This window comes from Carassius carassius, chromosome 8, assembly GCF_963082965.1.
Source record: "Carassius carassius chromosome 8, fCarCar2.1, whole genome shotgun sequence".
Taxonomy (NCBI): Eukaryota; Metazoa; Chordata; class Actinopteri; order Cypriniformes; family Cyprinidae; genus Carassius; species Carassius carassius.
The window spans coordinates 33,180,968-33,206,313 of NC_081762.1; the positions used below are offsets into that span (position 1 = coordinate 33,180,968).

General features: G+C 45.6%; 13 non-coding genes across 13 annotated transcripts; all 13 read right to left on the minus strand.

Moving 5' to 3' along the window:
* Window positions 1-4,037: 4,037 nt before the first annotated feature.
* trnap-ugg (transfer RNA proline (anticodon UGG)) lies at window positions 4,038-4,109 on the minus strand. Its single transcript has one exon. It is a non-coding gene; the product is annotated as a tRNA-Pro (tRNA).
* A 1,713-nt stretch (window positions 4,110-5,822) lies between these two features.
* trnaq-cug (transfer RNA glutamine (anticodon CUG)) lies at window positions 5,823-5,894 on the minus strand. Its single transcript has one exon. It is a non-coding gene; the product is annotated as a tRNA-Gln (tRNA).
* A 94-nt stretch (window positions 5,895-5,988) lies between these two features.
* Window positions 5,989-6,060, minus strand: trnaq-uug (transfer RNA glutamine (anticodon UUG)). The gene has a single exon. It is a non-coding gene; the product is annotated as a tRNA-Gln (tRNA).
* Window positions 6,061-6,194: 134 nt separating this feature from the next.
* trnaf-gaa (transfer RNA phenylalanine (anticodon GAA)) lies at window positions 6,195-6,267 on the minus strand. The gene has a single exon. It is a non-coding gene; the product is annotated as a tRNA-Phe (tRNA).
* Window positions 6,268-6,373: 106 nt separating this feature from the next.
* Window positions 6,374-6,447, minus strand: trnai-aau (transfer RNA isoleucine (anticodon AAU)). The gene has a single exon. It is a non-coding gene; the product is annotated as a tRNA-Ile (tRNA).
* A 96-nt stretch (window positions 6,448-6,543) lies between these two features.
* trnap-ugg (transfer RNA proline (anticodon UGG)) lies at window positions 6,544-6,615 on the minus strand. Its single transcript has one exon. It is a non-coding gene; the product is annotated as a tRNA-Pro (tRNA).
* A 6,481-nt stretch (window positions 6,616-13,096) lies between these two features.
* On the minus strand, window positions 13,097-13,168 carry trnaq-uug (transfer RNA glutamine (anticodon UUG)). Its single transcript has one exon. It is a non-coding gene; the product is annotated as a tRNA-Gln (tRNA).
* Window positions 13,169-13,262: 94 nt separating this feature from the next.
* trnaq-uug (transfer RNA glutamine (anticodon UUG)) lies at window positions 13,263-13,334 on the minus strand. Its single transcript has one exon. It is a non-coding gene; the product is annotated as a tRNA-Gln (tRNA).
* A 135-nt stretch (window positions 13,335-13,469) lies between these two features.
* trnaf-gaa (transfer RNA phenylalanine (anticodon GAA)) lies at window positions 13,470-13,542 on the minus strand. The gene has a single exon. It is a non-coding gene; the product is annotated as a tRNA-Phe (tRNA).
* A 9,006-nt stretch (window positions 13,543-22,548) lies between these two features.
* Window positions 22,549-22,620, minus strand: trnaq-uug (transfer RNA glutamine (anticodon UUG)). Its single transcript has one exon. It is a non-coding gene; the product is annotated as a tRNA-Gln (tRNA).
* A 135-nt stretch (window positions 22,621-22,755) lies between these two features.
* Window positions 22,756-22,828, minus strand: trnaf-gaa (transfer RNA phenylalanine (anticodon GAA)). The gene has a single exon. It is a non-coding gene; the product is annotated as a tRNA-Phe (tRNA).
* Window positions 22,829-22,935: 107 nt separating this feature from the next.
* On the minus strand, window positions 22,936-23,009 carry trnai-aau (transfer RNA isoleucine (anticodon AAU)). The gene has a single exon. It is a non-coding gene; the product is annotated as a tRNA-Ile (tRNA).
* Window positions 23,010-23,105: 96 nt separating this feature from the next.
* Window positions 23,106-23,177, minus strand: trnap-ugg (transfer RNA proline (anticodon UGG)). Its single transcript has one exon. It is a non-coding gene; the product is annotated as a tRNA-Pro (tRNA).
* Window positions 23,178-25,346: the final 2,169 nt, after the last annotated feature.

The window sequence follows — 25,346 nt, forward strand, 5'->3', positions numbered from 1 at the left end:
CTGTTGCATTTGATAGTAATATGCCATAAATGCAGCGCACAAACAGCCTGCAAAGCACAATTTTTGGACAAGTATTCGTAATTATTATGTTATATTTAGGAACGAGAGTGAAGAAAGTGGTACTAGTGTTAAGGAAGCAAAGAACACAGCATACACTATATTAATTTAAGGAGAATGAGGATCAGATGGAATGGAATGGAGGAAGGAAAATGTGGTGTGATGAATTAAGTGTAAAGCAACGAAGACCACGGACATGAAGCATACACACAGATAGAGTAAGGAAAAACTGTTCCTCTAATCATTAGAACAATGAATCTCCACCATCCTGTCTGCTCAGGGAGAGCTGAAGAGTGTGTGAGAAGAGCAAGCGGTGTGAAAAAGTTATCTGGTGATTATCTAACAACGGGTAAGTTCGGAAACGCAAATAAATACACTGACACCTTGGAACATCCTTACGGTTTTGAAGAAGTGCACTCAAAGAAAGCATCCCGCTTGAGGCATGATATGATATAATTCTGTATTGTAAACAAAACATATTTTAAAATGTTGATTATTTTCCCCCAAGAAATAACGCTTCTCAGTGTGTTTTCACAAAACATTCTTGTAATATGTGCATTTGTGTCATATGCCACACCTGTATTTAGCTGTGCTTCACATTGTGATGCAGCAAATACCAGCTCCTCATCGTCATCTTCAGCAGTGGGAACGGACTTGCCTGGAGCACAAATGTTAAAACTATCATTGTGAACAATACACAGAGACAAACATATGTAAGATGGTGCTTACTTACCAGTAGCGAAAAGCTGCATGGGGGGCAAATGTTTGGCTGGGGGTTCAGCTGCTGGAGGAGGTAAAGTGGACTGCAATAATGGATCTGGAAACGGCAAGTTGACAAGTTTGCCATAATGATAAATTAATATATGTAGAAATGCTGTAGGTAAAATTCTATATTCTCACTCCTACTCAAAGGGTTTAACTGGTGACGTGAGTTTTTTCGCCAGCTGTGAAGGCGACAAATTTTTGCCACGTGCCAACAGCGCTTTCACAGTTGCGGTCTTCTGTACACCAGTTTGGATAGCTGCAGGTGGAGGTGCAGTGGTTGCAGAAGCACTGGAGGTTGCAGCGTGAGGTGCAGGCTGACGTACGCTGGTGCCCACAGCAGAAGCCCGTCTTTTCAGGACATATGTCTTGAAAATGGCCATGTTGGTTTTGGGCCTGGCATCTGCCTTAACGAGGTACCTGATGAGGGCTTGAGCCTCCTTGCTCTGGTCCTCATAAACATCTTTCATGGACCGGCCCTGGAAGTCACCAAACTCCACCATCAAGCAGCCCTGGTCTCCAGTTGCCCGGGCTTCTGCCTGCATTTCCTGCTTCCTCTGATAATTCTCCACTTCTTCAGCCATCTCTCTAATTTGAGAAGAGTACTGTAGGAACAGTTGTTTATTTTCTGACAGGGGTGTTGTCTGCGCCGTCTCATTGGAAATGCTGAGCACCAAATACACGGCATACCCCAGAGAGTTTTCCAGGAGCCATCTAAATCTCTGGCCCTGGTACTTCCCAAACTGAAGTTTGCAGTGAGCCAGTACTAAAAACTGGTCACTGGGGTCTCCACCGTTTGTGCTGACAAAAGTACTGGTCTCTGACAGCACCTCCTCCTTAGGTTTGGCCCTTCCAGACTCCACATTTTCAAGGCGCCTCGCCTCCGCCGAAGGTGCCATGAGGAGTCGGCTTGATGTTGCCGATTGCCGTTGAAAAGAGGGATATGCATACATTTTCTGAAATGAAAATCAGAAAAAGACTACTACCTTTTGCAATCTAAAAGACACCTGTATGTTAAGTGTGTAACAATAATTTAACAAGCTACGCATAAACTACATTACTGTGGTAATAAACATGGCCATGACATAAACTGTCCTGAAGATGAGTTTTCTACAAAGGACAGGAATCCCTGACATATAAAATATGTAACGTCAATATGAAGTCTGAAATTTCCTTTTATTTTCAATGCTGTCATCTTAAACCATGATTACACACACACCAGGCTACAAAATATTACATTAAATATATCATACTTCAAATGTTGTCATCTTACCCCAGGGTTACACCAGGTGCTTTTACCTCTTAAAATCTCAGCCATTTTTCTGTGTTTTTAACTTTCTGGTCTACCTAAATTAAAATGAGCACTATTCCCACATACTTTGGCCCATATGGATACATTTGGCCTTTTTTTGTTTGTTTTTAGTTAAGACTCTCAATGTTTTTTTATAAAAAAAGTCATTATTATTACATTATTTTAGAAAATATCAATTATTTCTTGGTAAATGCAGTTTTCCATATCTCCACAACAATTTGGTAACGATTTTTACAATTAAAATGTGTGTGTGTTATTATGTGTTAATACCAAATATAAATGTAAATAGTTTAATCATTATTTTCATTCATAGGGCCCAGAAACCATGATTTCTTAGGCAATAAACACATCATTGTTGACAGTAGCATAGCTTAATTAGCTGACGGTCGATAAATTTAACTTATCTGATCATTTATCATGTGAAAAGTTACAGGTTCACAGGTACTGAAGAAAGCATGAACTGTACATGCTAGCTAGCTATACTGACACGATTCATTTTCCAAAAATACACACTGTATATGAACAAATAATGACCAGTTTTCAATGAATAAAGTAATAGCCTTACCTTTAACAAAGATGACAACAACGGCGATTGGTCAAAAGGAGGCCACAGGAGAGAAACGCGATTGATCAAAAGTAAGCCACGGAAGAGAAACGCGATTGTTCAAAAGTAAGCCACAGGCGAAACGCGATTGGTCAAAAGTAAGCCACAGGTGAAACGCGATTGGTCAAAAGTAAGCCACAGGCGAAACGCGATTGGTCAAAAGTAAGCCACAGGCGAAACGCGATTGGCTCATGTGGAATTACTTTGTGCTTACTTTGGCTCAGTCGGTGGGAAGCAGTAGGCGCAAGCGAGAGGTAGTGGGATCGATGCCCGCATTCTCCAAGTTGGCTCCTGCCCTTTTACTCACACATCCCTAGATCAGTGGTTTTCAATCCTGTCCTGGAGGCATCCCTGCCCTGCACATTTCGCATTTCCCCTCATCTAACACACCTGTTTCAAATCATCAGCTCATTAGTAGAGACCGCGAGACCTTATTTGGGTGTGTCTAATAAGGGAGACAATAAAAATGTGCAGGGCAGGGGTGCCTCCAGGACAGGTTTGAGAACCACTGCCCTAAAGAAACAGACTGAGCATCGATGCAATGCGGCCACACTCTCTACGTTAGTTATTTTTTTTGGACTAAAAGGTGCCGAAAAGTATTTCAGACATTGTCCTGCGCAAACTAGGTCCCACCGAGATTTGAACTCAGATCACTGGATTCAGAGCTCAGAGTGCTAACCATTACACCATGGAACCTTAACTAGAGCAGCTGTTGCTCACAGGGCCACAAACACTGGCACCATCGCCAAACCAGTGCTGTTTTATCTTTTCCTGCTGCAAGAAAGCACACAGGCTCCACCAAGATTCGAACTCAGATCACTGGATTCAAAGCCCAGAGTGCTGACAATTACACCATGGAACCGAAACTGCTTGGTTGGAGGCCAACTTGGAAACAGATAGCTCTCTGGCTGTGGGGAAGCAGTTATACAGAGAGGTTGGAACCCAGTGATTTTTGGTCAATGGCCCGCCTCAAAAAAGGGAAAAGAGTGGGAGATGTTGCTGAAACCCGGGACCGAACCAGGGACCTTTAGATCTTCAGTCTAACGGTCTCCCAACTGAGATATTTCGGCTACAACAGATCTCTGCTTAGCAAGGGATTTCAGTGAGATCACCCTACTCATTGTCGGAGCTGAAGAGCAGAGCAGAGATGAGCCCCCAGACAATAAAAACAGCTGGCCAGTACGGGGATCGAACCCGCGACCGAGCTAACTTAGCCATCAGTGTCTGCCTGATTGAAAAAAACCTGCCATAATGTTTGTGAATGCAATGAGACAATAAAGCTTCACGTTTTAACCTGAACAAGGGCTCATCCGGGATTTGAACCCGGGACCTCTCGCACCCAAAGCGAGAATCATACCCCTAGACCAACGAGCCTTCTTGCCCAAAGCCAAGAAAAAAGAGCTATTTCAGCATCAACAAAAGAAGGAACATGAACTAATGTGGAAGCTATCAAAGTCCTCGAGACAGTGTGAAAGGCTAACGAATGCAAGTTGGCCTCTTAATTGACCTAAAAATGGGGCTGTATCTAATATGTAGAGGGATGATAGGGAGGACAGCTGAAACGGTCAGATGTCACTTAGACCAGCGGGTCTCAATTCCAGTCCTCGCGCCCCCTGCTCTTCACATTTTGTAAGTTTCTCGTATAGCTTCAGACATTTGTTCCATTCGAACGTAAGTGCCCTGAGAACTGGACATCACATGACATCCCTCCGTGATTCAAGTTCAAAGCGTATGTATACTTTCAATTCATAGTGAGTAATACAGTGGTGTATTGAGGTATACAGAGGTAAATGATGTCACACTTCTTTACACACCATGTGTAAAGAAGTTGTGCAGCACAAATCCGTGAACCAATGTTCCAAAGTGAAGTATACTTTGACGGATTTCCCCTGCTCAGGGAGTGGGGAGCAATGAACACTGTGTAGGGACCATGTCAATCGCTAGGAGCTCAATTCTAATGAGCTGATTATCTGAATCAGGTGTGCTAACAAAGAGAGACATGCAAAACATGCAGACCTGGGGGGAGCGAGGACTAGAATTGAGAACCGCTTCCTTAAACTTTAAGTCAGTGTGAGCAAAAGAGGTGAAAAGTTGTCTGCATGACCCGAGTGTTCCAAGGTAGCCTACATAATACAAGAATCCATACACATTCATACTGGCGTAACAAGACCGAGAAGGTCCTTAAACACAAAAGCTTAATCTCTTTGTTAATTCGACAACATAATCTTGGCCAGTGCAAAGGAGCAAGCCCAGAGGAGGGACAGCCTCTTTGCATCAAACCCGTCATTCCCAGCTATGCTCGTCATTCTTGAAAGGCCAGGGGAATTAACTCAAATGGTAGAGCGCTCGCTTAGCATGCGAGAGGTAGCGGGATCGATGCCCGCATTCTCCAAGTTGGCTCCTGCCCTTTTACTCACACATCCCTAGAGGAGTGGTTTTCAATCCTGTCCTGGAGGCATCCCTGCCCTGCACATTTCGCATTTCCCCTCATCTAACAAACCTGTTTCAAATCATCAGCTCATTAGTAGAGACTGCAAGACCTGATTTGGGTGTGTCTAATAAGGGAGACATACAAAATGTTCAGGGCAGGGGTGCCTCCAGGAAAGGTTTGAAAACCATTGCCCTAAAGAGACCGACTGAGCGTTGACGCAATGCTGCCACACTCCCACGTTAGCTTTTTTTGGGCTCACAGCTGCCAAAAAGTATTTCAGACATGGTCCTGTGCAAATTGGTTGCAAAACAGTGCCATTTTACGCACAGTTCCCTAAAGCAGTGGTTTTCAAACCTGTCCTGGAGGCACCCCTGCCCTCCAAATTTTGAATGTTTCCCTCATCTAACACACCTGTTTCAAATCATCAGCTCATTAGTAGAGACCGCGAGACCTTATTTGGGTGTGTCTAATAAGGGAGACAATAAAAATGTGCCTGGCAGGGGTGCCTCCAGGACAGGTTTGAGAACCACTGCCCTAAAGAGACAGACTGAGCATCGATGCAATGCGGCCACACTCTCTACGTTAGTTAATTTTTTTGGACTAAAAGGTGCCGAAAAGTATTTCAGACATTGTCCTGCGCAAACTGGTGGCAAAATAGGTCCCACCGAGATTTGAACTCGGATCACTGGATTCAGAGTCCAGAGTGCTAACCATTACACCATGGAACCTTATCTGGTGCAGCTGTTACTCACATGGCCACAAACACTGGCACCATCGCCAAACTAGTGCTGTTTTATCTTTTCCTGTGGCAAGAAAGCACACAGGCTCCACTGAGATTCGAACTCAGATCGCTGGATTCAAAGCCCAGAGTGCTGACCATTACACCATGGAACTGAAACTGCTTGGTTGGAGGGCAACTTGGAAACAGATAGCTCTCTGGTTGTGGGGAACAGTTATACAGAGAGGTTGGAACCCAGTGATTTTTGGTCAATGGCCCGCCTCAAAAAAGGGAAAAGTGCGGGAGATGTTGCCGAAACCCGGGATCGAACCAGGGACCTTTAGATCTTCAGTCTAACGCTCTCCCAACTGAGCTATTTTGGCTACAACAAACCTCTGCTTAGCAAGCAGTGATTTCAGTGAGATCACCCTACTCTTTGTCGGAGCTGAAGAGCAGAGCAGAGATGAGCCCCCAGACAATAAAAACAGCTGGCCAGTACGGGGATCGAACCCACGACCTTGGCGTTATTAGCACCACGCTCTAACCAGCTGAGCTAACCGGCCTGGCTTAGCCATCCGTGTCCTGCCTGATTGGAAAAACCTGCCATAATGTTTGTGAATGCAATGAGACAATAAAGCTTCACGTTTTAACCTGAACAAGGGCTCGTCCGGGATTTGAACCCGGGACCTCTCGCACCCAAAGCGAGAATCATACCCCTAGACCAATGAGCCTTTTTCTTCTGGTGAAATTAACCAAAATCCAACATTTTTTCTATGAATATTTTTACATTATTATGGGATATTCGGGGGATCCCTAGAGGGCGAGGGGCTTACCGTATGCGACCAACCACGAGTTCCTGGGTGGTCCGGTTCCTGAGTTATAACGGTTCAAATTCAAAAATTTTGGGGGGCTGTAACTTGGACCCCCGGGGTCATAGGGACTTGGGGCTGGTGTCGTCGCATAGAGGGCCCCCTGGTCTGACTTTGTCCCGATTTTTGTGCAGCTTGGCCCCGTTTTGGCGGAGTTACAGCTTGGCAAAATGTGTGACATTTTGATTAACATTCACCACGTGGTGAAATTAACCAAAATCCAACATTTTTTCTATGAATATTTCTTCAGTATAATGGGATAAAATTTACAAAAATTGATTCCTCTGAGTGCCCTGCGTACAATAGAGGTGTTTTCTTTAATAATATGGCACACATTTGAAATAAATAAAGTTAAATACAGTTGCTATTTAATGAACATTGAGACACGCACCACATGTGGTGCACAAGTGTGCCAAAATTCTACGCTCGTTTTTATGCAAATTCTTCAGTATTTTGGGATAAAACTTGCAAAAATGGATTCCTCTGAATGCCCTTTGTACAGTACAAGTGTTTTCTCTAGGCCTCATCATAAAAATTTTCTTCCGAATTCCACCCCCCTCGAGCTGCCTTCTCTAGCCGGGGAGGGTGCACCCTGGCCGGCATGGATGAGTAGGTGCGAGGGGGGTGGATGGTACTATTATTTTGCTAATATCTCCGCAAAGCGGTGGACCCCGGGGCTGAAATTCGGGGGATCCCTAGAGGGTCGAGGGGCCTACCGTAAGCGACCACCCTCGAGTTCCTGGGTGGTCCGGTTCCTTAGTTATAACGGATATAATTCCACATTTTGGGGGGCCGTAACTCGGACCCCCGGGGTCATAGGGACATGGGCCTGTGTCGTCGGATAGAGGGCCCACTGGTCTGACTTTGTCCTGATTTTGGTGCAGTTTGGCCCCGTTTTGGCGGAGTTACAGCTTGGCAAAATGTGTGACATTCTGGTTAACATTCACCTCATGTGGTGAATTTAACCAAAGTCCAACATTTTTTCTATGCATATTTCTACAGTATTATGGCATAAAATTTACAAAAATGGATTCCCCTTAGTGCCCTGAGTACAGTACAAGTGTTTTCTCTAGGCCTCATTCTAAAATTTTTCTTCCGACTTCCACCCCCCTCGAGCTGCCTTCTCTAGCCGGTTTCGAATCATCAGCTCATTAGAGACTGCAAGACCTGATTTGGGTGTGTCTAATAAGGGAGACAATAAAACTGTGCAGGGCAGGGGTGCCTCCAGGACAGGTTTGAAAACCACTGCCCTAAATAGACAGACTGAGCATCGATGCAATGCGGCCACACTCTCTACGTTAGTTAATTTTTTTGGACTAAAAGCTGCCGAAAAGTATTTCAGACATTGTCCTGCACAAACTGGTTGCAAAATAGGCAGGGCACCAGAAACATCTGAGACACAACAGGGGCAGTGGGTGTGTCAGGAACCAATGGGTGTGGTGCTGTCGGCCTGGGACAAATTGGCCTTAACTGGGTGGACGTGGCTGAACGCTGAGGGTGTACGGCTGATGGCCAGATTGAAGTTGCTGTGGCAGATGTACAGGTAGCTGAGGGCCCAATCTTTCTAAACTTGGTCTTTGCTGTCCAGCTGTGTCTGGTGGCATCTGGTAGGTATGCAACTGGTGGCTATATTGTGGAGGCACAACAGGCTGTACTCGTGCTGGAGGCAAAGCATCCAAAGCCACTGGACGTGCCTCTGGAAGGTCGAGCCCTTGCAACAGCAAGGAGACCTCCTGACCCTTTAAACGGTTATTGTGCCACGTCGTAAGAGTCCTCTGATTTACCTCAAGTAGCTGAAGGGTTGTGTCACTCATCACCGTTCCATTGCTCAAGATTAGCTGCCGAATTCTTCTGTAATCACGAAGAATGAGATCCCATCTAGACAGATATTCTGTCCGCTGTTTCTTGGGGCTTCGGTGGATGTTACATAACCTTATGAAAATCATTTCAACAAGGCAACAGCAATTAGGCCACTGTGCTGTAGAGCTGCTAGAACCCAAAACACACCTTTTTGTGCTTTCGACACCAGGAGTGAAGACAGCTTTCTTTTTCGGGGACCTAAAACATCCTGTAAGTAGCCTGTCTTGATGACGAGCAGCATACACTACCCTGTCTTTATAAAATTTGTCCAGGTTCTGCCAAAAACCCACAATGGTCGCAACTTGTTGGTTGGTAAGTGTGAGGCTTGTCTGTGTGCGCAGCTCCACCAGACACTCCACCAACGCATCCACCCGGTCCATTCCAGGAATGCAGTGCTCGTCAACAGCCTGGAAATATATAACTGTTGGTTAGGTATTTACATGCTGTTAAGTAAGTTTACTGCTTAATGGCAAATAACTAAATGAGTCACAATTCGTATAGAAAAGGAAAATTTACCATTGCTGAGGGTGTATCTAAAGGAGCCTGGACACTGAGCAGTGGTGGAGTCTGGACACTGGGCACTGGTGCAGCTACACTGGGCACTGGTGCAGCTGAAGGAGCCTGGACTCTGAGCAGTGGTGAAGCCAGGACACTGGGCACTGGTGCAGCTGAAGGAGCCCGGACTCTGAGCAGTGGTGGAGCCTGGACACTGGGCACTGGTGCAGCTGAAAAAGCCCGGACTCTGAGCAGTGGTGGAGCCTGGACACTGGGCACTGGTGCAGCTGAAGGAGCCCGGACTCTGAGCAGTGGTGGAGCCAGGACACTGGGCACTGGTGCAGCTACACTGGGCACTGGTGCAGCTGAAGGAGCCTGGACACTGGGCACTGGTGCAGCTGAAGGAGCCTGGACACTGGGCACTGGTGCAGATACACCGGGCACTGGTGCAGCTGAAGGAGCCCGGACTCTGGGCAGTGGTGGAGCCTGGACACTGGCCACTGGTGCAGCTACACTGGGCACAGGTGCAGCTGAAGGAGCCTGGACACTGGTAGAGTCTGGACACTGGGCACTGGTGCAGCTGAAGGAGCCTGGACACTGGGCACTGGTGGAGTCTGGACACTGGGCACTGGTGCAGCTACACTGGGCACTGGTGCAGCTGAAGGAGCCCGCACTCTGGGCAGTGGTGGAGCCTGGACACTGGGCACTGGTGCAGCTGAAGGAGCCTGGACACTGGGCACTGGTGCAGCTACACTGGGCACTGGTGCAGCTGAAGGAGCCTGGACAATGGGCACTGGTGCCGCTACACTGGGCACTTGTGCAGCTGAAGGAGCCTGGACACTGGGCCATGGTGGAGCCTGGACACTGGGCACTGGTGCAGCTACACTTGGCACTGGTGCAGCTGAAGGAGCCTGGACACTGGGCACTGGTGCAGCTACACTGGGCACTGGTGCAGCTGAAGGAGCCTGGACACTGGGCACTGGTGGAGTCTGGACACTGGGCACTGGTGCAGCTGAAGGAGCCTGGACACTGGGCACTGGTGGAGTCTGGACACTGGGCACAGGTGCAGCTACATTGGGCACTGGTGCAGCTGAAGGAGCCTGGACACTGGGAACTGGTGCAGCTGGTAGAACTGGTGGACCTGAAAGGACTAAGTCATCTGATGCCACAAGATTTGCCACTGTGGCTTCCTCTCCAAAGAAATCAATGAAACCCTCATCCCTTTCCACTTGCTCCTCCACATCTATCTCCTCCAGCAAATGAGAGGTCCTCTCAGAGGTAGGGCACATGTCCTCCAGGGGCTGACTATTCTGCCTCAACAAGTACTGTACTCCAATGAGCTCTCCTGAGGAAATATTTGTAACAGAAAACATTTTTAATGGAAATTATGCAGAAAGGTTTATTCAGAAATGCAGTAAATATTTTGTTGTCCACTTCTGTATGAACAATATATATCTAATTCAGAGGGTATCATAAAAAGACAGGATTACTCTATATTCTACTGTGTATTTTATTTTCTCCCCTGAAACCTAGAACACAGAATAATGTACAAATATTCTGGTAGTATAATTTTTCTCTGATATGTCAAAATTACATTATTACTGTCCAAAAGCAATTGAAATTTTAACAAAAACATGCTACATCATGAGCTGCATTTATCAAAATATTTTTACCTGTGTATACTGCAGGTCAAGTGAAGCTTGGGACCAATTTCCTGCCATACAACTTATTGTAGTTCTCATTGACAGAGTAAACCAGCTCCCCTGTGTAAGAGCGCAGAGTTGAACCTTCATCTGCAACAGCAGCTTCAGCCCGGTCCTGATTCCAGCGTAATAAACCTTCCAGGAGATAAATCTGGAAGTTCAGGCTGTTTGCGCTGTTCCCTAGAAAAAGAAATAGAAAGCCAAATATTGCTTTGAAAAAATGCAAAACAGAAAATTTAATCTGCAAATATCTTGATAAACATGAATTAGTGGCAAAATGTGGTATATTCTGACATGACAAACCTGGAATAAATCTGCTTAGGTGGCAGTGAAATGATTCCAGGGATGTGGAGCCTCTGGCACAACGATAGGTTTTTAGAACCACCCCACCCTTGTTTGTAGTTCCAGTTTCAGTATAGAGCGGCACATTTGGAGGAACTTGGATACAGGTGACGTGCCGCCTCTGGACATTCCAGATGTGCTGCATTCTCACACTGTCAAGTAGTGGAACACCAAGAGCATCATTCCCCTTGCCACCCATGAGCTCTCTGATGAGCATATCAAGGAGGCGGATAGTGGTTTCTTCTCCTTGTGTTCTCCTCCTGCAGTGCTGGAGCAGCTCAGCTTTAGTTAAATGATGGTCCAGTTCTGCCTCCGTCAGTGTAGGCCAGCCCTGTTGGATGAGTTGCTCCCTTTTGGCCCGTCTCAGCAGAGTGAGATCCCCTGCATCCCACTCAAAAATACAGGATGACAACCTAGCCATAAAAGTAGGGTACAACTGGTGGGCATCAGTGGTGCACCCTACTGCCAGACGTCGCATAAAATGCCAAATGTCTAGGCGGACGATGACATCGGGCCAGCCGCTGAACCGCCTCTTCAATTTAGTCTCTCCCACTGTCTTGCAACAATCACAGTCCACATAAATGACAGTGGGAGGATCAACACCAGCACTCCGGTATCCATGAGCCCTGCAGCCATGTGGTCTAACCCAGCCCCTTCATTCGCAGTCAGGACACTCATCAGCACCTGACCTATCTCATTGCCGACTGAGGTAAGCCACTGTGCTGTGCCTTTCGCAGGCCCGCTCAACTTCTTGGTGATCTGAAAAAAACAATAAGCATAGCAAATAATACAACAGGCATCCAAATCAGTTACACTGAAAAAAATATACTCTCGGTCTAAAAATACATTATAGATAAGGGTACAGTCAAGTAAGCAGCTTATCTGACCTTCTTAGTTGAATCCATTTTTAAAATTGATCCATACGTGGATGTTATGCTGGCCTTTATGTGATCGAGCCTGTTGAGAATGTCCTGACTGTATACAGTGAGGAGCCATTTGTAGCTGGGTACTGAAGCAAGTGGTGGTGGCTCCTGGAAGTGCACCGGATGCAGGCCACGATTATCAAAAAAGGCCACACACTCTGATGTGTACCGAAGCGCACGTTTCAAGTTCAAAGCGTATGTATATGTTCAATTCATAGTGAGTAATACAGTGGTGTATCGAGGTATACAGAGGTAAATGATGTCACACTTCTCCATGTGTGAAGAAGTTGCGCAGCACAAATCCGTGAACCAATGTTCCAAAGTGAAGTATACTTTGACGGATTTCCCCTGCTCAGGGAGTGGGGAGCAATGAACACTGTGTAGGGACCATGTCAATCGCTAGGAGCTCACTTCTAATGAGCTGATTATCCGAATCAGGTGTGCTAACAAAGAGAGACATGCAAAACATGCAGACCTGGGGGGAGCGAGGACTAGAATTGAGAACCGCTTCCTTAGACTTTAAGTCAGTGTGCTCCAAGAAAGGTTTGAAAACCATTGCCCTAAAGAGACCGACTGAGCGTTGACGCAATGCTGCCACACTCCCACGTTAGCTTTTTTCGGGCTCACAGCTGCCAAAAAGTATTTCAGACATGGTCCTGTGTAAATTGGTTGCAAAACAGTGCCATATTACGCACAGTTCCCTAAAACAGTGGTTTTCAAACCTGTCCTGGATGCACCCCTGCCCTTCACATTTTGAATGTTTCCCTCATCTCACACACCTGTTTCAAATCATCAGCTCATTAGTAGAGACCGCGAGACCTTATTTGGGTGTGTCTAATAAGGGAGACAATAAAAATGTGCCAGGGGTGCCTCCAGGACAAGTTTGAGAACCACTGCCCTAAAGAGACAGACTGAGCATCGATGCAATGCGGCCACACTCTCTACGTTAGTTAATTTTTTTGGACTAAAAGCTGCCGAAAAGTATTTCAGACATTGTCCTGCGCAAACTGGTTGCAAAATAGGTCCCACCGAGATTTGAACTCAAATCACTGGATTCAAAGTCCAGAGTGCTAACCATTACACCATGGAACCTTAACTGGTGCAGCTGTTGCTCACAGGGCCACAAACACTGGCACCATCGCCAAACTAGTGCTGTTTTATCGTTTCCAGTGGCAAGAAAGCACACAGGCTCCACCGAGATTCGATCTCAGATCGCTGGATTCAAAGCCCAGAGTGCTGACCATTACACCATGGAACCGAAACTGATTGGTTGGAGGCCAACTTGGAAACAGATAGCTCTCTGGCTGTGGGGAAGCAGTTATACAGAGAGGTTGGAACCCAGTGATTTTTGGTCAATGGCCCTCCTCAAAAAAGGGAAAAGTGTGGGAGATGTTGCCGAAACCCGGAATCGAACCAGGGACCTTTAGATCTTCAGTCTAACGCTCTCCCAACTGAGCTATTTTGGCTACAACAAACCTCTGCTTAGCAAGCAGGTATTTCAGTGAGATCACCCTACTCTTTGTCGGAGCTGAAGAGCAGATCAGAGATGAGCCCCCAGACAATAAAAACAGCTGGCCAGTACGGGGATCGAACCCACGACCTTGGCGTTATAGCACCACGCTCTAACCAGCTGAGCTAACTTAGCCCTCCATGTCTGCCTGATTGGAAAAAACCTGCCATAATGTTTGTGAATGCAATGAGACAATAAAGCTTAACGTTTTAACCTGAACAAGGGCTCGTCCAGGATTTGAACCCGGGACCTCTCGCACCCAAAGCGAGAATCATACCCCTAGATCAACAAAAGAAGGAACATGAACTAATGTGGAAGCAATCAAAGTCCTCGAGACAGTGTGAAAGGCTAACGAATGCAAGTTGGCCTCTTAATTGACCTAATAATGGGGCTGTATCTAACATGTAGAGGGATGTTAGGGAGGACAGCTGAAACGGTCAGATGTCACTTAGACCAGCGGGTCTCAATTCCAGTCCCGGAAGGGAGGAGGCCAACTTGGAAACAGATAGCTCTCTGGCTGTGGGGAAGCAGTTATACCTGTTCCTCTGGGTGTAACGGGACACAGAAGCAGCAGCGCTGGAGCAGGCGGAGCTGGGCCTGGACCGGATGTCAAAGCACCAGAAGATGGAATCACCATCGACACAGTCATGTCTGGGTTAAGGACTAGTGTGCCTAACAGTGACCAGGTGCTGAAATGGGCTGCACAACTCCTGCTGCTGTGGGGACGGGTGCGATAGGGCACTCCTATTTGGCAGAAGTGGGCCGGCGACCCGGTCGCAGAATTGGAGCCTGTCCTTCTCGATTTGGTGGAAGGATAAATTGATGTTTTGGGCCTGATGTTGATGGCACGTCATCCAATTTTTCCCTCGGCAGAGGAAGCTGCGTATCAGCCACATCAATTGGGTCAGATGGAGTCAGTCCCTGGGCGAGGACACTCATTTCCTGATTCTTCTGCTGCCGTTGAAACCTGAAAGTTTTCACTTGTAAAAAAAAAAAAACTTGTAAAATATATATATATATATATATATATATATATATATATATATATGTGTGTGTGTGTGTGTGTGTGTGTGTGTGTGTACAGAAGTATTCAGTTCCCTTGAACCAAATAATGTGCCTTGCTTACCACTGAATGAGTGTCCTCTGGTTCAGCTCAAACAGCTGGATCATTGTTTCATCCATCAGCCTTCGACTGTTAAGCACCAGGTCTCGGATGTGGTGGTAATCTGAAAAGATTTTAGGCCACCTGGGGGTGCAAACTCCGGCCTTCTTGGTCGGTGACTTGTGTAAAGCACACAGCTTCATACAAATGGCCTCAACCAAGCGGCTGGTGCTGGGCCACTGTGCTGGACCCCCAGGATGTCCAATCAGACACCGTTTCACACTCTCCACACCAGGTGTGACTCCGGACCGCTTCGGTGCCTTAAAGCGCCCATGTGTCAGCTGAGGCTGATGTCGAGGCTGATAGTTGACCCGCTGTTTATCAACATCAGGGAGAGCTGTCCACAGCTGGATGGCCTCTGTCACCTGCAGGTCGGTGAGGTAAGGAGCCTCACGAAGACCCACCAGGAAACCAGCCAGATCCTGGACCTTGTCCCACCCAGCAATGCCATCAGGTCCAATGACTGCTCCCTAGTAAATGCAGATTAGTGTTAATATACACTTCCAGTTTTTTACATTTTTTAAAGAATTCTGCTCAACAAGCCTGCATTTATTTTATTCAAATACAACAAAAGCCATTATATTGTGAAATAATTTTACTATTTAAAATAAAAATGCTTTCTATTTGAATATAGTTTAAAGTGTAAGTTATTTCTGTGATGCACAGCTGTATTTTCAGCATCATTCCTGAGTCTTCAGTGTCACATGATCTTCAGAAATCATTCAGATATCCTGATTTGTTGTTCTAGAAACCTTTTTTTATTGATATTATTATCATCAATATTTAGAACAGTTGTGTACATTTTTTTCAAGATTCTTTGATGAATAGAAGAATCCAAGATAAGAGTTTATCTGTAATAAAAAGCTTTTTTAACATTATACACTATACCATCCAAAAGTGTGGAGTCAGAACATTTAAATCATTATATATTTAGTATTAAATTATAGAAATTAATACTTTTATTTAGCAAGGACGCATTAAATAGATGATAAGGACATTTATAATGTTACAATATATACTGAACTTTCTATTCATCAAAGAAACCTAAACAAAAAATCTCTAGGAGCTATTTTTAACCTAATAATAATAATAATATAGCACCCGGCACCCGTTTTTTTTTAGCAGCAAATTGTAATGATTTCTGAAGAATCGTGTGCCCTGAGTAATGATGCTAAAATTCAGCATTGAAATCACAAGACTGAATTACTTTTTTAAATATATTCAAATGGATAGCAGTTATTTTAAATAGTAAAAATATTTCAAAATATTACTGCTTTTGTTGTATTTTGAATCAAATAAATGCAGGCTTAAAAAAAAACACCTTGCTTGTAGTGTATTTGGAATAAAACGAGACTGAAACAAAATAAAGCCCTTAGAGTGTCTTACCTGAGCCTCGCCGGAGACACTGCTTCCAGTGTAAGATGGCTGTGACAGCACTGAAGAGGCAGGGGCGAGATACTGTCCCTCTCCTCCAGATGATGTGGACGGCTCAGCCAGTGATGCTGGGGACTGAGGCAGAGGCAAAGATGAGGGGCTGTTTCTGAGATCACGGCAGGGGTCATCCTCATACAGCACTGGAACTGTGATGTCCTCCATGCTCTCTTCCTCAAACCCCTCATCTAGCAGGTCCTGATCATCAACCTCCTCCACCAGCCGGTCTTCCTCCTCTGGGTTCTGGAGCACTGGAGTCAGTGTTTTGCCAGTCTGGCTGTAAAGGTACTCGATTCCCAGCAATTCACCTACAATAATAAAATAATAAAAAAAAGAAAAAAAGTGCTCTTAATAATTTATCAAGTACATTGGAGGCTAAATAGATAACTTAATTGAATATTGCAAAAGAACAAATTAAATTTCTTACCTGTATATGCTCCAGGAGGGCGATAGCGCTCATCCCAGGGCTTCCCAAAGACTGTTCGGCTAATCCGGTCCACAGCCTCTCTCATGGCACTGCCATATGTCCGAATGGAGGACGCCCGTTTTATGGCATCTTCCATTCGGTCATCATTCCAACGCATCAAGCCCTCAAGGAGATAGGCCTGAAAATGCGCATCGCTGGCACTGGTTCCTAAAAGTTAAATAATATTAAAAAATATATAAAAAAGGGTTTTATATGTCACATATGTACAATATATGTACTACACATAAGGTGCTCTGAAGTAACTTGTATACTACATTTAATAGAGTTGTGTAACTAAATTAAAATTGATTGTCACTTATTCCTGTATTACTAGTGACTTGTTAGTCAAGACAGCTTTGTCAATGCTAATGACATTAAGAAGTAATTGTAATGTAGAGTGTGACATTTATTAATGCGGCATTACTTTAAAGTGATGGAAGCAGTTACAGTGCTTATATTTTCTACAGAAAAATAATAATCCATATGCATGTAATAGTTGGAATAAAACGGTTCAGGTGGAGGTGGAACGACTCCAAGGAGGTAGAGCCACGAGCACACCTGTAGCAGCACAGCTCCACGCTGCCTTTCTTCAGTGTCCCTGTCTTCATGTACAGCGGAAAGTGCTCTGGGTCTTGTATACACTGGACGTGCTTGCGCTGTTCCTTCCATATCTGCTGGATCCGTTCGTGGTCCAGCAGAGGAACTCCCAGGGTGTCCTTCCCATCCGCACTGTCAAACTGATCAATCAGTGACCCAATCAATCTGGCGGTCTCCTCCACCCCCCTGGTCCTCCTCCGGCAGTGCAGTGCCAACTCCCTCCGGGTAATCCGAGCACTGACCGCCTTTTCTGAGATGTGGCCAGTCTTCTTTGCCGCCAGGTCACTCTCTTTTGCAGAGCGAAGAGCAGCCACATCCTCTGGATCCCACTGAACGATGCACGTGGACAGACGTGCCATGAAGATCCCGTAGAGTGGATGAGCCTCTGTCGTGACACCTGCAGCAAATTGCCGCATGAAGTGCCAGATGTCGAGGCGCACTACAAGCTCATCCCACTCCGAAAACATGATCTTCACCCGCGATTGGCCAAACTGACTGCAGCAGTCCCTGTCCACGTACATCACTTTTGGGGCTGCCTCTCCTGCCTCTCGGTAGCGTTTCATCAGACCAGCTGCCATGGAGTCCAGTCCATGTCCCTCGGCAGCTGTCAGCACAGAGACAAGGACCTGGCCGTGTTCATTTCCGACATTTGTGCACCAGGCAGCTGTTCCTGAAGCAGCACCGGCAAGTTTCTTTGTGACCTATTGGGAAAAATAAAAGATGTGCTCTTTATGTACGCACATCACACACATATCCATATCTGGCAAATTTCTGGATATAAACAGGGCTTTGATACCTTTTTTGTCGAATCCATCTTGAGAACACAGCCAAAGACAGATGTTAATTTGGCCTTGACCTCGTGCAGTCGCCCCAGAACATCCCTGGCATACATGGCTAACAGCCACTTAGGTTTAGGCAGGGCAGGTAAAAGTGGAGGATCAGCAAACACAGGAGGCTGCACAAGGGAGGACCTTGTGAATGGTTCGCAGACAGTCAGGTACTGCAAGACACGCTGTGTCCATGCCTCACTGTGCTGTTCCATCAGCTTCCTATAAGCTGAGTCACACTGTTGCCCAGTGTCCTCTCCCTCATCATCCTCAGCACCCGGTTGTCACATGAGTATCTAAGGAAACAACAGTATAATCATGCAAATGCTTTAGTTGGTAAAAAATAACCCATATAAAAGCACCTAATAATGAATGATTGTCATTATGAATTACCTGTATGTCAGCAAAGCTGGAAACTGACTGCGGTGGCCCATATCCAGCTGTCCTAGGATGTCCTCAGACCAGGCAGGATATTTCTTTTTGCAGCGTTTGCACTCCAGATACTCAGTGGCAAGGTCATACCACCCGTCGATGTCCAAGACCTTACGCACGGTACTGTAAATTCCTGCCGCTGTTAGTCTGTGCTTACCACAGTCTGGGCGAACACAGACAAGAGGAAATAACCACATCTTCAGCAGCATCCATAAGAAAAGGGGCCGACAGAAGAAGAGGTCAGGTGAGGCAGGGGGCTGAGTGTTTATTAAAGGGGGCTGAGGAGGATACCACCAAAGTTTCAGCTGGGACACTAGTTCTGACTTGCCGGTTCATGGGTTGGCCTTAAATAGTGTGTTCCGGATCCACTCATGCTGGAAAGGTGGAAGTTGATCTTTCAGTGACTTGGAAGCTCAGCTGGTGGCTGGTGATGTGAAGGAGCTGGTGCCTTGGCAGTTTCCACTGATGGAGATGGACCAGCACAGTCCTCTGAGTGAATAGTAAAAAAAAAACAATAAGGATGACTGTTGCATTTGATAGTAATATGCCATAAATGCAGCGGACAAACAGCCTGCAAAGCACAATTTTTGGACAAGTATTCATAATTATTATGTTATATTTAGGAACGAGAGTGAAGAAAGTGGTACTAGTGTTAAGGAAGCAAAGAACACAGCATACACTATATTAATTTAAGGAGAATGGAATCAGTGCAGCTCACTGAGAATGAGGATCAGATGGAATGGAGAAAGGAAAATGTGGTGTGATGAATTAAGTGTAAAGCAACGAAGCCCACGGACATGAAGCATACACACAGATAGAGTAAGGAAAAACTGTTCCTCTAATCATTAGAACAATGAATCTCCACCATCCTGTCTGCTCAGGGAGAGCTGAAGAGTGTGTGAGAAGAGCAAGCGGTGTGAAATAGTTATCTGGTGATTATCTAACAACGGGTAAGTTCGGAAACGCAAATAAATACACTGACACCTTGGAACATCCTTACGGTTTTGAAGAAGTGCACTCAAAGAAAGCATCCCGCTTGAGGCATGATATGATATAATTCTGTATTGTAAACAAAACATATTTTAAAATGTTGATTATTTTCCCCCAAGAAATAACGCTTCTCAGTGTGTTTTCACAAAACATTCTTGTAATATGTGCATTTGTGTCATATGCCACACCTGTATTTAGCTGTGCTTCACATTGTGATTCAGCAAATACCAGCTCCTCATCGTCATCTTCAGCAGTGGGAACGGACTTGCCTGGAGCACAAATGTTAAAACTATCATTGTGAACAATACACAGAGACAAACATATGTAAGATGGTGCTTACTTACCAGTAGCGAAAAGCTGCATGGGGGCAAAGGTTTGGCTGGGGGTTCTGCTGCTGGAGGAGGTAAAGTGCACTGCAATAATGGATCTGGAAACGGCAAGTTGACAAGTTTGTCATAATGATAAATTAATATATGTAGAAATGCTGTAGGTAAAATTCCATATTCACACTCCTACTCACAGGCTTTAACTGGTGACGTGAGTTTTTTAGCCAGCTGTGAAGGCGACAAATTTTTGCCACGTGCCAACAGCGCTTTCACAGTTGCGGTCTTCTGTACACCAGTTTGGATAGCTGCAGGTGGAGGTGCAGTGGTTGCAGAAACACTGGAGGTTGCAGCGTGAGGTGCAGGCTGACGTACGCTGGTGCCCACAGCAGAAGCCCGTCTTTTCAGGACATATGTCTTGAAAATGGCCATGTTGGTTTTGGGCCTGGCATCTGCCTTAACGAGGTACCTGATGAGGGCTTGAGCCTCCTTGCTCTGGTCCTCATAAACATCTTTCATGGACCGGCCCTGGAAGTCACCAAACTCCACCATCAAGCAGCCCTGGTCTCCAGTTGCCCGGGCTTCTGCCTGCATTTCCTGCTTCCTCTGATACTTCTCCACTTCTTCTGCCATCTCTCTAATTTGAGAAGTGTACTGTAGGAACAGTTGTTTATTTTCTGACAGGGGTGTTGTCTGCGCCGTCTCATTGGAAATGCTGAGCACCAAATACACGGCATACCCCAGAGAGTTTTCCAGGAGCCATCTAAATCTCTGGCCCTGGTAGTTCCCAAACTGAAGTTTGCAGTGAGCCAGTACTAAAAACTGGTCACTGGGGTCTCCACCGTTTGTGCTGACAAAAGTACTGGCCTCTGACAGCACCTCCTCCTTAGGTTTGGCCCTTCCAGACTCCACATTTTCAAGGCGCCTCGCCTCCACCGAAGGTGCCAATAGGAGTCGGCTTGATGTTGCCGATTGCCGTTGAAAAGAGGGATATGCATACATTTTCTGAAATGAAAATCAGAAAAAGTCTACTACCTTTTGCAATCTAAAAGACACCTGTATGTTAAGTGTGTAACAATAATTTAACAATCTACGCATAAACTATATTACTGTGGTAATAAACATGGCCATTACATAAACTGTCCTGAAGATGAGTTTTCTACAAAGGACAGGAATCCCTGACATATAAAATATGTAACGTCAATATGAAGTCTGAAATTTCCTTTTATTTTCAATGCTGTCATCTTAAACCATGATTACACACACACCAGGCTACAAAATATTACATTAAATATATCATACTTCAAATGTTGTCATCTTACCCCAGGGTTACACCAAGTGCTTTTACCTCTTAAAATCTCAGCCATTTTTCTGTGTTTTTAACTTTCTGGTCTACCTAAATTAAAATGAGCACTATTCCCACATACTTTGGCCCATATGGATACATTTGGCCTTTTTTTGTTTGTTTTTAGTTAAGACTCTCAATGTTTTTTTATAAAAAAAGTCATTATTATTACATTATTTTAGAAAATATCAATTATTTCTTGGTAAATGCAGTTTTCCATATCTCCACAACAATTTGGTAACGATTTTTACAATTAAAATGTGTGTGTGTTATTATGTGTTAATACCAAATATAAATGTAAATAGTTTAATCATTATTTTCATTCATAGGGCCCAGAAACCATGATTTCTTAGACAATAAACACATCATTGTTGACAGTAGCATAGCTTAATTAGCTGACGGTCGATAAATTTAACTTATCTGATCATTTATCATGTGAAAAGTTACAGGTTCACAGGTACTGAAGAAAGCATGAACTGTACATGCTAGCTAGCTATACTGACACGATTCATTTTCCAAAAATACACACTGTATATGAACAAATAATGACCAGTTTTCAATGAATGAAGTAATAGCCTTACCTTTAACAAAGATGACAACAATGGCGATTGGTCAAAAGGAGGCCACAGGAAAGAAACGCGATTGATCAAAAGTAAGCCACGGAAGAGAAACGCGATTGTTCAAAAGTAAGCCACAGGCGAAACGCGATTGGTCAAAAGTAAGCCACAGGCGAAACGCGATTGGTCAAAAGTAAGCCACAGGCGAAACGCAATTGGCTCATGTGGGCTTACTTTGTGCTTACTTTGGCTCAGTCGGTGGGAAGCAGTGGGCGCAAGCGAGAGGTAGCGGGATCGATGCCTGCATTCTCCAAGTTGGCTCCTGCCCTTTTACTCACACATCCCTAGATCAGTGGTTTTCAATCCTGTCCTGGAGGCATCCCTGCCCTGCACATTTCGCATTTCCCCTCATCTAACACACCTGTTTCAAATCATCAGCTCATTAGTAGAGACTGCAAGACCTGATTTGGGTGTGTCTAATGAGGGAGACAATAAAAATGTGCAGGGAAGGGGTGCCTCCAGGACAGGTTTGAGAACCACTGCCCTAAAGAGACAGACTGAGCATCGATGCAATGCGGCCACACTCTCTACGTTAGTTAATTTTTTTGAACTAAAAGGTGCCGAAAAGTATTTCAGACATTGTCCTGCGCAAACTGGTGGCAAAATAGGTCCCACCGAGATTTAAACTCAGATCACTGGATTCAGAGTCCAGAGTGCTAACCATTACACCATGGAACCTTAACTGGTGCAGCTGTTGCTCACAGGGCCACAAACACTGGCACCATCGCCAAACTAGTGCTGTTTTATCTTTTCCTGCGGCAAGAAAGCACACAGGCTCCACCGAGATTCGAACTCAGATCGCTGGATTCAAAGCCCAGAGTGCTGACCATTACACCATGGAACCGAAACTGCTTGGTTGGAGGCCAACTTGGAAACAGATAGCTCTCTGGCTGTGGGGAAGCAGTTATACAGAGAGGTTGGAACCCAGTGATTTTTGGTCAATGGCCCGCCTCAAAAAAGGGAAAAGTGTGGGAGATGTTGCCGAATCCCGGGATCAAACCAGGGACCTTTAGATCTTCAGTCTAACGCTCTCCCAACTGAGCTATTTCGGCTACAACAATCCTCTGCTTAGCAAGCAGGGATTTCAGTGAGATCACCCTACTCTTTGTCGGAGATGAAGAGCACAGCAGAGATGAGCCCCCAGACAATAAAAAACAGCTGGCCAGTACAGGGATCGAACCCGCGATCTTGGCGTTATTAGCACCACGCTCTAACCAGCTGAGCTAACCAGCCTGGCTTATCCATCCGTGTCTGCCTGATTAGCAAAAACCTGCGATAATGTTTGTGAATGCAATGAGACAATAAAGCTTCACGTTTTAACCTGAACAAGGGCTCGTCCGGGATTTGAACCCGGGACCTCTCGCACCCAAAGCGAGAATCATACCCCTAGACCAATGAGCCTTCTTCTTCTGGTGAAATTAACCAAAATCCAACATTTTTTCTATGAATATTTTTACATTATTATGGGATATTCGGGGGATCCCTAGAGGGCGAGGGGCCTACCGTATGCGACCAACCACGAGTTCCTGGGTGGTCCGGTTCCTGAGTTATAACGGTTCAAATTCCAAATTTTGGGGGGCCGTGACTTGGACCCCCGGGGTCATAGGGACTTGGGGCTGGTGTCGTCGCATAGAGGGCCCCCTGGTCTGACTTTGTCCCGATTTCGGTGCAGCTTGGCCCCGTTTTGGCGGAGTTACAGCTTGGCAAAACGTGTGACATTTTGTTTAACATTCACCACGTGGTTAAATTAACCAAAATCCAACATTTTTTCTATGCATATTTCTTCAGTATAATGGGATAAAATTTACAAAAATTGATTCCTCTGAGTGCCCTGCGTACAGTAGAGGTGTTTTCTTTAATAATATGGCACACATTTGAAATAAATAAAGTTAAATACAGTTGCTATTTAATGAACAGTGAGACACGCACCACATGTGGTGCACAAGTGTGCCAAAATTCTACGCTCGTTTTTATGCAAATTCTTCAGTATTTTGGGATAAAACTTGCAAAAATGGATTCCTCTGAATGCCCTTTGTACAGTACAAGTGTTTTCTCTAGGCCTCATCATAAAAATTTTCTTCCGACTTCCACCCCCCTCGAGCTACCTTCTCTAGCCGGGGAGGGTGCACCCTGGCCGGCATGGATGAGTAGGTGCGAGGGGGGTGGATGGTACTATTATTTTGCTAATATCTCCGCGAAGCGGTGGACCCCGGGGCTGAAATTCGGGGGATCCCTAGAGGGTCGAGGGGCCGACCGTATGCGACCACCCTCGAGTTCCTGGGTGGTCCGGTTCCTTAGTTATAACGGATATAATTCCACATTTTGGGGGGCCGTAACTCGGACCCCCGGGGTCATAGGGACATGGGCCTGTGTCGTCGGATAGAAGGCCCACTGGTCTGACTTTGTCCCGATTTTGGTGCAGTTTGGCCCCCGTTTTGGCGGAGTTACAGCTTGGCAAAATGTGTGACATTTTGGTTAACATTCACCTCATGTGGTGAAATTAACCAAAATCCAACATGTTTTCTATGCATATTTCTACAGTATTATGGCATAAAATTTACAAAAATGGATTCCCCTTAGTGCCCTGAGTACAGTACAAGTGTTTTCTCTAGGCCTCATTCTAAAATTTTTCTTCCGACTTCCACCCCCCTCGAGCTGCCTTCTCTAGCCGGTTTCAAATCATCAGCTCATTAGTAGAGACTGCAAGACCTGATTTGGGTGTGTCTAATAAGGGAGACAATAAAAATGTGCAGGGCAGGGGTGCCTCCAGGACAGGTTTGAAAACCACTGCCCTAAATAGACAGACTGAGCATCGATGCAATGCGGCCACACTCTCTACGTTAGTTAATTTTTTTGGACTAAAAGCTGCCGAAAAGTATTTCAGACATTGTCCTGCGCAAACTGGTTGCAAAATAGGCAGGGCACCAGAAACATCTGAGACACAACAGGGGCAGTGGGTGTGTCAGGAACCAATGGGTGTGGTGCTGTCGGCCTGGGACAAATTGGCCTTAACTGGGTGGACGTGGCTGAACGCTGAGGGTGTACGGCTGATGGCCAGATTGAAGTTGCTGTGGCAGATGTACAGGTAGCTGAGGGCCCAATCTTTCTAAACTTGGTCTTTGCCTGTCCAGCTGTGTCTGGTGGCATCTGGTAGGTATGCAACTGGTGGCTATATTGTGGAGGCACAACAGGCTGTACTCGTGCTGGAGGCAAAGCATCCAAAGCCACTGGACGTGCCTCTGGAAGGTCCAGCCCTTGCAACAGCAATGAGACCTCCTGACCTTTTAAACGGTAATTGTGTCACGTCGTAAGAGTCCAATGATTTACCTCAACTAGCTGAAGGGTTGTGTCACTCATCACCGTTCCATTGCTCAAGATTAGCTGCCGAATTCTTCTGTAATCACGAAGAATGAGATCCCATCTAGACTGAGATTCTCTCCACTGTTTCTTGGGGCTTCGGTGGATGTTACATAACCTTATGAAAATCATTTCAACAAGGCAACAGCAATTAGGCCACTGTGCTGGAGAGCCGCTAGAACCCAAAACACACCTTTTTGTGCTTTCGACACC